Source organism: Chiloscyllium plagiosum, unplaced genomic scaffold (assembly GCF_037043375.1).
Source record: "Chiloscyllium plagiosum isolate Xiang-an unplaced genomic scaffold, Cpla_swu_hap1 HiC_scaffold_26, whole genome shotgun sequence".
NCBI lineage: Eukaryota > Metazoa > Chordata > Chondrichthyes > Orectolobiformes > Hemiscylliidae > Chiloscyllium > Chiloscyllium plagiosum.
The window spans coordinates 29,556,251-29,568,810 of NW_028270164.1; the positions used below are offsets into that span (position 1 = coordinate 29,556,251).

The 12,560-nt window shown below is 41.1% G+C and overlaps 1 protein-coding gene across 6 annotated transcripts in view; it reads left to right on the plus strand.

The window, feature by feature from the left end:
* The window catches only part of LOC122563199 (chemokine-like protein TAFA-5), a 348,864-nt gene that overhangs the window by 297,992 nt on the left and 38,312 nt on the right, over nt 1-12,560 (plus strand). Inside the window, exon 4 of one of the 6 annotated variants that reach the window (XR_015750995.1) lies at nt 3,525-3,610. The exons of the other annotated variants lie outside the window; for them this stretch is intronic. The gene's annotated coding sequence lies outside the window, so the exon portion shown is untranslated. The remainder of the gene's footprint in view (nt 1-3,524; nt 3,611-12,560) is intronic. 6 annotated transcript variants of the gene reach the window in all.

Genomic DNA, 12,560 nt, shown 5'->3' on the forward strand with positions numbered 1-12,560 from the left:
AACTAAAATGGCCAGGGGCTGGGAACCAATGCAAGGAGTCAGACATAGGGGAATTGAGGGGAAGAAGAAAAGACAGAAAAACGAATAAGTAACAGGCAAAGAAATCAAGGGCGAGGATCAAACAGGCCGCAGTGAAAAATAATGGAAACAGGAGGAGTCAGGCTAAAAAGACAAGCCACAGGTTGTGCACCTTAATGTGCAGAGCATTCACAATAAAGTGCAGAGCATTCACAATCATACAAACTGATGAATGCAGATCAGATATAATTAGGATTACGAGACATGGCTACAGGGTGACTAAGGATGGGAACTGAACATCCAGGGGTATTCTGTATTTGGAAACAATGGATTAAAAAGGTAAAAGCAGTGGATTCTTTACTGATTAAAGAGAGTATTAATGCAATGGTGAGGAAGGATTTTACCTCTGGTAATATCGAATCTGCACGGGTAGAGCTGAGAATTGCCAAGGGGCAAAAAACATTAGTGGGGGTTGTATACAGAGCTCCAAACTGTAGTGGTGATGTTGGAAATGGCATTAAACAGAAAGTTAAAGATGCATTGATAAAGGAACATATGTAATTATGGTTGACTTTAATTTGTCTCTCGATTGGGCAAGTTAAATTAATAATAATACTATTGAGGAGGAATTCCTGAAGTGTGCAGTATATGGAATGGATTTCTGGACCAACATGTTGATGAACAAACTGGAAAACAAGCCATCCTAGACCTGAGAAAGCAATGAGAGAACCTAGTTTTGTGACACTCCCTGGGGATTAACAACCATAAGATGATAAAATTCCTCATCGGAATGGAGAGTGACATAGTTCATTTTGAGACTATTACAACTGTGTGAGGCACAAATTGGTTATGATAGATTGGGGATGTTACTAAACAGGGTGATAGTGTGAAGGCAATGGCAAACATTCCAAGAGTGCATTGATGACCTGCAATAATTCCTGTCTGGTACAAAAAGAAACAGGAAAAGTGGCCAAATTATTTCTTACAAAAGAAATTAGAAATGTTATTAAATCCAAGGAACAGACATACAAATTGGCCAGTGGGAGCAGTTTAGAATTTAGCATAGAACAAGGGATTTATTAAGAAAGGACATTTGGAGAATGAGAGTAAGCTTTTAGGGAACTTAAAAGTTTCTATAGGTATGTGAAGGGAAAAAGATTGGTTAAGACAAATGTAGGTCCCGTAGGAATAAGTGCTTTGGTTCTGTGGATACTTTGGATACAGATAATAGACCACAAATGTTGAGGAAATTAGTGTTAGAAGAGAAATGGTATGGGGTGAATTGATGGGATTGAAGGCAGATAAATGATTAATACTTAACATATTTATGACTATTTTCAATTTAAAAAAAAGACCAATTGTATGCATTGAAGGTAACATTAGGGAACTGAAAGAAAATAGCTCCCTAGGTCATGGATAAGAATACATCTGACAACCTGGCAAAGAAATAAGGTGCTAAAAGAGATTCTTTGTAATATAATTACTCTGAATGGATGGTCAAAGCAAAACTGGGCTAGAGAAATCTGTAAAATTGCAACTGAGGCAGAATTATGAATAAGCAGGTAGACAGGAGTGATGAAAAGGGTAAGCTTGCTTTTATTCATCAGTGCATTGTGTATAGGTGTTGCGAGGTCATGTTGCAGCTGGAAAGGACTTTGTTTAGGCCACTTTTGGAATACTTAGTTCAGTTCTGAGTTTCTTGCTATAGGAAAGATGTTGTGAAACTTGAAAGGGTTCAGAGAAGATTTACAAGGATGTTCCCAGTGTTGAAGGGTTTAAACTATAAGAAGTAGCTGAATAGGCTGGGGCTACTTTTCCTGGAGCGTTGGAAGCTGAGGAGTGTCCTTTATAGAAGTTTACAAAATCATGAGGGGCATGGGTAGGTGAATAGCTAAGGCCTTTTCCCCAGAGTAGTGGAGTCCAAAGCTACAGGGCATAGATTTAAGGTGAGAAGGGAAAGATTTAAGACAGACCTAAGGGACAACGTTTTCACACAGAGGGTGGTGCATGTATGGAATGAACTGTCACAGAAAGTGATGGAGGCTAGTACAATTAAACATTTTAAAAGGAATTTGGATGGATATGTGAATAGGAACGGTTTAGATTAGATTCCCTACAGATTCCCTACAGTGTGGAAACAGGCCCTTCGGCCCAACAAGTCCACACCGACCCTCCGAAGAGCAACCCACCCAAACCCATTTCCCTACATTGACCCCTTCACCTAACACTACGGGCAATTTTTTAGCATGGCCAATTCACCTGACCTGCACATCTTTGGACTGTGGGAGGAAACCGGAGCACCCGGAGGAAACCCACGCAGACACGGGGAGAATGTGCAAACTCCACACAGTCAGTTGCTTGAGGCGGGAATTGAACCCGGGTCTCTGGTGCTGTGAGGCAGCAGTGCTAACCACTGTGCCACCGTGCCCCTCCGGTTTAGAGGGATATGGGCCAAGTGCTGGCAAATGGGACTAGATTAGGTTAGGATATATGGTCGCCATGGACGAGTTGGACTGAAGGGTCTGTTTTCATGCTGTACAGCTGTATGATTCGAAGAGATTAGGATAACAAGGCACGGTGTCAACTAAAGATTTAGTTGAAAAATCAGACCTTATATGTTGGATAGAAGTACCAAACTGCTGTAATGTAGATAATTTGGGTTCAGAATTCTGAAACTCCCTCCCTAATGGCATTGTGGGATTACCTACAGCGAATGAGCTGCAGGTTCAAGAAAACAATTCACCACTGCCTTCCCAGACACAGTTAGTGATGCGCAATAAATGCTGGCACAGCCAGCAATGCCCACATTCTGTAAACCAATCAAAAAGACTTATTCTGTTCTGGCCAGCATAAAGTTTTGAGAGAAAACTCTATCTTTATTGCTTCATTTCCCAGCATATAGGAAAATATAACTGCATCCAGATGAATTATACAATTGGGAGCTTCACCTATTGTTCCTTCTGCTAAAATGTATGCTGACAGTTGGAATGAGACGTGAATTGAATTGCAAACTTCAGATGACTTTGGGGTTTTCTTGGTAAAAGTTGCTTTCTTTTCCCACATTCACATGCTATTATTTTGTGTTAATTTTTGCTGATGCAGTTGTACACAGAAAGTGAGCGTTTGTTGCAGTCCTGAGAGTCCCAGGAGCAAAAATAACTTGAATGAAGAAGAGAGTTTTACTCGTATAGAATCTCATAATTCTATAGTGTGCAAATAATCCTTGAATGTAAATTTGGACAGTGTTAGTTGCCTTCATGATAACAACATGTTCATCTGATCAATTATTGCAACTCAAGATGAGCACAGATCTTACCAACTAACTAAAAATATAGATAAACTGATGCACAGGAAGGTGACTGAAAACCACTAACATTTTCTGTTGAATTCAGCACTAATTATCTTTACACTTTGAATTTGCATTTGCCTCTGGCCATGGAATGAAATGGCCTACTCCTGTTCTGTTGTTCCTCTGTGGAGCCTCAACTTTTAACTTTTTGAAATAGGTTGAAGAAAACGTGACACACAATCATTCTGGAAGTTCAGCAGAAAATTCATAAATGCACAGACATCAGGGATCAGGGTAATAACGGTAAAGTTTATAATATATCTTATGTATATGTTAAAACATTACAGTGCTGTGAAAATATGAGAACCATCAATAAATTAATTCATGTAGTTTACTATTATGGACAGTAGTATAGTAATGTTTTTGCCAAAACTATTTATCTTTTTGTTTTGTTAAATAATTCAGTTGCAGTTTTAAAGAACCTAAACAACCAACATACATCAACATATGTCCATAGTGGAGAACAACAACAACAGAATTTTAAAGTATGTTAACATTCGTATTGATATGAGACCCTGTTCTTTAAATAACTTGACAGAAATATTGACAAAATGGTCAGAGAAAAGATTCAACAACATAAAATATCCACTCCCAGGGTGGCACCATTCTGAATCTTTTTGCATCTTGTTCTCATTTCATGTGCTGCTTCTGTTACTTATTATACACAAATGATAGCCTTCACCACACTAAGTTACTGTTTTAAAGTGAAGATAAAGTTTACATTCTGCATTTCATTTGGTGTAGCATGAAGATGCAGTGAGTACTGAAAAAGGCAAATGGTCTGTTGGAAGGGGATCTGAGTACAGAAGTGGAGATATCATTTTGTAGCTTATGGAGCTTTGGAATGTTCTGTACTGTGTTTATCTCCTTACCTAAGGAAAGGGATACTTAATGTAGAGGAAAATCACTACATTAATCTCTGAGATAACAATTGTCTTACAGAGTGAGAACTAAGAAACTTTATTCTTTACAGTTTCAAAGGAAGAGAGTTGATCTCATTGAAACTTACAAAATTCTTATTGAGCATGAGAGGGTGAATATAGATTGGGTTATTGCCCATTGCTGGTGACTCTAGAACCAGAAACCACAATTTCAGGATGGGGGTAAGGCCATTTAACGCTGAGATGAGGAGGAATTCTTCACTCAGAGGATGGCGGATTTTTGGAATTCTCCACCCCAGTTGGCAGTGGAAAGTCATTGTTGCAGGTTTAAGACAGAAATCGATAAGTTGCTGACACTAATGACTTTAAGGAAAATGGAAATAGTGTGTGAAAGTGGCATTGAGAAGATGATCAGTCATGATCTAGAATGGCTAGGCAGCTGAATGGACTGAAAGGCCCCCTTCAGTTCCCATGTTCCTGTATAGAAGCTGTTGCACTACTCTTGGTCCACACTATTTTCTTTTTCCTTGCCTCTTTGATCTTCAAGTTGGACCTCGAGACATTTATCATGTGTGCAATAGAATAGAAATGTGAACAGTTCAGTGACAAAAAAATGCCCTTTGCTTTTAAAGAAATTTGAAATAATCTTTTCATCCATTAATGTACATTTTTATGGAATGGAAATTACATAGTACTTCAACCTCTGGGAATGTTTTACTCAGGTACTCTGCACCCGTTTACCATAATCTTGATTCACCCATTGTTATTTGTCTTGCTTCTTTTCTCACTTTCTTCCAGCCTCCTTCAGTCTACATTGCATTATTATCCCATTGTCTGATTTTACTTTGTTTTTCAGCCTCACTCTTGTTCTATTAGTGCCAGAACAAAACTGTTGGCTATTTGTTTCTAAAGTGTGTACTTGGGTGTCTTTCTCTCTCTAATTAGAAACTCTTTTGATCCTGAAGAATTGATACATTTGATCCTGCCTTGGAAAGAAGGGGAAATTCTCTGGGACAGTGTTAATAGGTTACACAGATCAGTTCAAGAGTCAGTGAACAGCCATTAGTGAACATTCAGTTCGTCAGGAGCACTGTGGAAGAAGCTGGTCATCTGTATACAGCTAAGTGCAGTTATTAGCTTTGAGGAGCTGGGAGCTCACTGCAACCTTGGGAGTTGTTTAGTAGTTTCATTCAGCCAGGGCTCTGAAAAGACTGTTCAGAGCTGAGACTGTGACTGAAGGTGATTGTCTCTATTCTGATATCAGTTCAGTTGAGACCAAAGGATGCTGTCTACCAGAAAGATGTCATTTGGACCAGGAAATATTTATTGTCTGTTGGTAATTCTGGCAGTCGGGGCAAAGCAATGCCTGACTGCAGCTGAAGAACTGTAGTTGTGCCAGTGATTAAATGCTGCAGAACATCATTTAAAATTCAGTGTAGCACAATCTCTGAAGACACTTAGCAACCTGGAGCTAAGCAGTTATTAAGGTCACCTTAATTGTGATGACTTTAGAGGGAAATCAAAGGCTATGATTTTGAAAGAGAATAAATTGCTTTTGAGGGATGTAGAATTTTAGTGAACTTTTGGGACTCACTAATATCTGGGTGGGTTGCTGAGAAGTTTGTGGTTCTGCCTTGGTTGTATCTGTCACTTAATGTCCAGTGGTTTGTTTGACCACAGTTTTCCTTTTAATTCTGAATGTCAGACTGAGGTAGATATTGTTGATTCTTTAATTGTACAGTACATTTTCTTTTGCTTAAAATTATGAAATCTTCTGGCTTTATTTTTTTAAGTAACTGGGAATTAAAATGTTATCAATTGAACAATTGGTTCTTAAACCAGATTGTAATCCAATTTGGGGGTCTGATCTTGCATAATGTCTAGGCAATTTCATGTTGCAAAGGAAGTCAGACAGGAGTGTCTGCTGTCACCTGTACTATTTAATGGTGGGGAGAGAAGATAATGAGGTTGGCATAGGAATGGTTACCAATTAGATATGGCTACAACATAAGTGGTTGCAACATTTGAAACAAGCAAAAGGTACTGCACTCCCAGTCAGAACACAAGTAAAGCTAAGGACTATGGGAGGTCTCCTTAAAACAGAGAATGACTTGTTTTTGGATTGTACATAAATGAGCCAAATCCCACCATTATGACTGCAAGTAGCAAAGCTAAAGTCAAAAGTGGAAGAATTGAGATAGAGACTGGGCAATTGTAAGTATCTTAGGTTAATAACAAACACCAACATTACATCCAAGATTGAAATCATGGTTGGCTTAATTATGGCTTAATAAATGACTTAAGTAGGTATTCAACAAGATAGAGGAACATAAAGACCCTAAAGGTTTACTCAGTTTTCAGGGTGGTGAAAAAAATGGATCGCACAACACGGGCCAAAATTTGAACTACAAATATGGTTTCTCTAGGAACTAGGATTTCACTGTCATCCTTGTAGATTAATTTTGGAAGTAGAGAAGACAATTCCGCTGCCTGCAGCACAAATGAAAAAAAAATTATACAGTACATTTGGACCTCTATCTAAGGGTCACTGGACTCAAAATGTTAGCTCTGTTATGGCTCCGCAAATGTTGCCAGACCTGCTGAGTTTCTCCAGCAGTTTAATTTGATTCAGATCTCCAGCATTTGCAGTTCTTTGTTTTATTCTACCTATTTTACCTGTTAGGGTCTCAACAGAGCAAATAAATACCTGATAAAAAAAGGTCAGAAGCATTAGATCAGGAACTCTATTCACTTGAAAGATAAATAGTTAAATTGCCTGACTGGGACAAAGCTTTCATTTCATGTTCTATGTTCTAAGTAATTTCATGAAACTTTTACCAGCTGAGTCTTGCTGATGAAAGAGGTCAAATGTTGAGCAGCTGAAGCTGATTGATCTAATAGACTGAGGCCATTCCATCTAACAAAGACGGATGACACTGAACTGCCCTTGGAGATGTTCATGGCTGGCCTGAAATGGGCAAAAAATGCCATTCCCATAACATTTTTAACAATTGCCACAATGTCAAAGAAGTTGCCAAGTTAAATAGCAAGAAATCCAGCCTAATCACACATCAAAAAGCAGGCTGCTACTGCTTGCCAATGTCTTTTTTCTTGTGCAGCTTTCCAAGATTTTTGCCACATTTCACAATCCATTTGCTAGGTGTTATTGTGCGCACATCACTGAAAGTTTATGAGTAATGCAGAGCAGCCAAAGCAAACAGGGGTGTATTGATAGAATCACTCAGTGGATGTCAAAGGAAACCATCCTATTCACAGGTCACTGGCTTGGCAGCATCGGAAGTGCTGTGCCCAGTTTTGATCCCATCACATGATACTGCAGGCTTGGAAGTTGTTCAAAGGAGAGCTATAAGAATTATTCTTATGTTTAAATAACCTTAGTTACTCAGATGTTGTGAAAGTTGGTTCTAATCAATTTTGAGCTGTGAAGATTTAGAGGAGAGCAGGCATGGTAATTAAAATCAGTTCTGTGTTGCGTGTCTGTTGACAGGTTATTTCAGATTGTGAATTGGGAAGCGCTGGGAACATGCATTTAAACTACTCAAAAGAAGGTATAGGCTAGATGTGAAGAACTTCATTTGACAGGGAATCGTGAGCCTCTGAAATGTGTACTCAGTTTGTGCAATGAGCAGTGACTACTTGCACACCGTCGTGGTCGCAGACCAGTATTTTCTCAGAGTGGTCCATGTACAATAATTTATATCAGCATGTATATAGTTGGTGCCCAACTATTTCAATTTAAAAATAACTAGCAGCACAACTTTATGCTTCAAACAAGAGCCAAAGGTTAATTTATTACACAACTATTGCTGAGAGTGATAAAATTATCTGTTAAAGTACAGATTTAAAGTAAGTAAGAAGTTAAAAAAAAAAGTAGGAATGAAAGAGAAAAGTCTCTAATATTATTGCCTGGCTTTCTTCTCAAATGAGAGATTGAAAAGTTGAAGTCAGATTCAAGAGCCATCTTAGCTTCAGTCGTCAAGTATTTGGAGGCTGTACCTATAGATGGACTGACCAGAACAGGTCTTGGAGTGACTGGAGACTCCATTAATTGAATGTTATGGTTCTGCAGGTTGTGGACCTTGGTAGCCTGTTTCAGTCCATGTTATCCTTGGTGTCTCCCTTCATCTCCCCACTGAGAGGGTGACTACTTCAAGATGTCTCTGATGGTGTTCAGATAGTTATGCTAAAAATGGCTGTTTCCAGCCAGTTTTATTGCAATCAGGCAAAATAGCTGCAAGTATAAATTGTGATGAGACATTTGTTCCACAAAGCAGGCTCAATCATTCTGGTGATGTACCTCACATCTCCTGTTTACTTCTTCAGAAACCTTTGAGTCTTCACATCTTTGGAGACTAAATAGACACTCCTGGAATCGTTGCATTCTTTATTGACCTTTTGCGATAGGCACAACTCTGATAACTTACTCTATCTGGTTTTGGCTGTAGTTGGATCCACAAGAGAGGTTGCATGTGTTCTTGAAGCCATTTTATGAGATTACTTGGGTGGCATTTTATTGGGCTCTGAGTGGCATAGCTGTCGCATGATTTGGGGCAGAATCAGATGAGAAGTATCGAAAGATCGAACCTAGTTGGCAGCTGGGGAATCAGCTATCATCAATTGGGGATCTACAAAGATAGTGGTCAGGGGTTTGGTCATGTTTGTTGCAGCCAATCAGAGGTCTGGGGTATGGGCAGCACGGTGTCTCAGTGGCTAGCACTGCTGCCTCACAGTGCGATGAACCTGGGTTCGATTCCTGACTCGGGCGACTGTCTGTGTGGAGTTTGCACATTCTCCCCATGTCTCCATGGGTTTCCTCCCACAGTCCAAAAATGTGCAGGTTAGGTGCATTAGTCAGGGGAAATGTAGTGTAATAGAGTTGGGGAAAGGTTTGGATGGGATACTCTTGGGAGGGTTGGTGTAGACTTTTTGGGTCAGATGGCTTGTTTCCACACTGTAGGGATTCGATGCTTCTATGAATATAATCCTAAGGATTGGGTCTTCGATCATTCTGGAGAGTGCCTGTAGTGGTGAGGGGGGAGGGCATCATTGCCAAAAGTGATGGGCAAGTCAAAACTGGAGGTTGGGGGAGGGTGGAAGTAGAGACATGAGGCAGGGACAAGGACAAGTATGAAGAAGACTCAAGGAATATGTGGAACAACATTGTAGAATCAAATCACATCATAGGGCATGGTTGGCCATGGATTAAGGGTTAGTTACAGTGACTCTCCCCCACCCCCACCCCCAATCCTCCAACGCCGTAAAGCGGCAGCATAGATTAGGACTTCATTGAGATGTAGTCTGGGGTTCATGGGACCAAGAGTCAGAGATGAAGTTTAATATTGTGTATGGTCCACATGGATGGAAATGAACTATCAGGGTAATGCGAGGCAAAAGGGGACCATGGAGGAGTTTTGGACCCTTGGATGGCCTGGACTGAAGGTGTTTATGAGCTATATTCCCTGTGGCCACTTCCATTCCACAGATGTGAAATGCTACTAGAAAATGACTGGGACAATACCAAGGGTCAGTGTCAATTGATGAGTGAAAGAGCAGGATCCATGTTTGCTAGACAATAGGACATTGAAGGAACAAATACACAAAGCAGCCATTTACAACCCCCAGCTATGGCGTCAAATGTTGGTCAATGGTGATTTGCAACATCAGTGTTTATAAATTGAACAACATCATCTTAATGATGCTGAAGTTAGCAGCCAATGCTGACCAAAGGTGCAGTGGGAGGTGCACACCATCACCTTCAGCATCTGTCATGTTAGTTTAATGATGGCTTGTATTGAATGCAGTGACAAGATGAGTGTTTGTTGTCTTCCTGGAATAGGAAGGATTTCAGAGAGTTGCAATCGCTGCCTTTTTGATAGAATGTGTTGGTCACACAGCCAGCATGGCAACTTCACCAAATTGTTGCAAATACTGAGGCTGAAGCTGAATGCATGATGGAGATATGATGCTCGTTTGCAGGGTGCAGCAGCATATCTGACTGCGTGAAGGAGTGTGTGCAGCTCTGATCTGCAGGGTATGCTATCAGGAAGCCTGCCCTTTCGCCCCTTACGTTGCCAACATAGGTCATTTCCACTGGCCCTGCTATTGGTGGAATGTTGGTTGTTGTGGCTGACTTCCTAACAGGGCAAAGACAGATGCAGGAGGACTAGAGCTGACGGCAAGCCCAGGGCCAGTGATATACCAACATGGAGGACAAGGTAGTGGTCAGGGAGAAGTCACTCCCATCAGGCTGCTCAGAATGCAAGGGGTCAGCAGAAAGACCAGATTTTTATTGATGCTAACTTTGTTTCCTGGAGATGAGCAAGGTGTAGTGTCGACACAGGCTCCTTATATTCTGAGACACTGTGACAGAACTGTGCTATTGTTACAACAGAGTCTGAGGGCTGTAGGAGTCTAAGACTATCCTTTCCTGGTGGCTGTGAAGGTGACAGCCACATGAACCTCTGTATAGACTGACTCTTTCCAGAGACCAGTGGGAGACCTCAGTGGGATCTTATGGTTTTGCACCCACACATTCACCAGGACAGTGTCCGATGCCATTTGTGTGAAGTCTTGTGGTTCACTTTGTTACCCCCATGATGAGGTTAGTGCTGCAGCCCAGGCAGTGGGCTTTGGTAACATTGTTGGCTTCCCTCAGCTGCAGGGTACCATTGACTGCACACAGATGAGACGGCTGTATCACAACACTGCACAATTCTTCAAAAGGAAAAGGTTCCATGTGATTAATATTCAAGCGATATATGATCACTATTATCACTTCCTGGAGGTAAGAGCCCATTCCCCTGGCAGCTCCCATGACCCCTAGACCTTGGAACACACTAGTATACCTGGTGTGTTTGAGAGTTCAGGTGGTTCATGGGAGACAAGGGATACCCACTGTAACTATGGGTCATGAAATCATTGCACAACCCACTGACTGATACAATGTGCAGATACAATGCTACTCATGCCTCAACCAGCACCATGTGGGGCAGACCATGTTTGCTGAAGATGCAGTTCTGCTGCCTCAACAGGTCTGAGGGCTAGTTGTGGTGGGGATTGGGGGAACCTTCCAGTATAGGACTTACTGAGTGTGCTGCATCATCCTGGCATGCTTTGCTGCGCACAATTGTAGCAAGCAAAGTTGTAACATTCCGGTTGCTGAGGAACTTGGCAGGGGGAAGGTAAAAGTGTTTGAAGGAGGGGAATGAGGACAGTGGGGAGGAAGAAGCTGTCCTTGTTCATGACAGATACATTAGATTATTCAAACCACACAGGAACCCATTGACACCCACTTCCAATAGAGGAGAGCTTAATGCAGCAGACTATCATGGTCATGGTGCCAAAATCAGGTTTGCATTAATGCTGTAAATGTCAGCTTCTGTTGGTTTTATTTCTGTTCTCCTGTGTCTGTAAATAAAAGCTCATGTTTAAATTTCTCCAGTTGCTTGCCTTCCCAAGGGAGAAGAAAGAAGTAAAGGTGAGGACGAGACAACCATGGCTGACGAGGGGAGTCAGGAACAGCTGAAAAGCAAAAGATAAACATAAACATGGGAAGATTGGTGGACAGCCAAATGATTGGGAAACATTTTATAAACCAGCAGAGGACAACTAAATAAATAATAAGGGAGGAAAAGATGAAATATCAGGGTAGGCGAGCTAGTAATAGAAAAGAATATTGCAAAAGATTTTGTTAATATCTGAAAGGTAAGAGAAAGGCAAGAGTGAATATTAGACTCCTGAAGAATGAGACAAGAGAAGTAGTAATGGAGAACAAAGAAATGGTGAAGGAACTGAATAGATACTTTCCCACCGTGAAAACTGATGCAGACACCAGTAGCATATGAGAACTTCAAGAACGTCGATTTTGCTGCTCCTTGGATGCTGCCTGAACTGCTGTGCTCTTCCAGCACCACTAATCCAAAATCTGGTTTCCAGCATCTGCAGTCATTGTTTTTGCCTATGAGAACTTCAAAACAATCGGGGGCAGAGGTGAGCATAGTGGCCATCACTCAGGAGAAGATGCAGGGGAAGCTGAAAGGTCTGAAGGTGGATAAGTCTTTCAGACCAGATGGTGGACATTGTCCAAGTGCACAATGGCCATTCAGTCATGGCACAGGAACATGGACTGTCAGTCTTTCAGCGAATATCTGTTGAGTGGGTAGTTGGCCTGCGAATGGCACATGATAAGAACTGGATGTGAAGGACACAATACTGGTGAGGAAGATATTCAAGGAGGTGGTCCTGATAAGATAAGGAGAGAAAAGTTCATGAGACCTTGCAATGGAAATCCC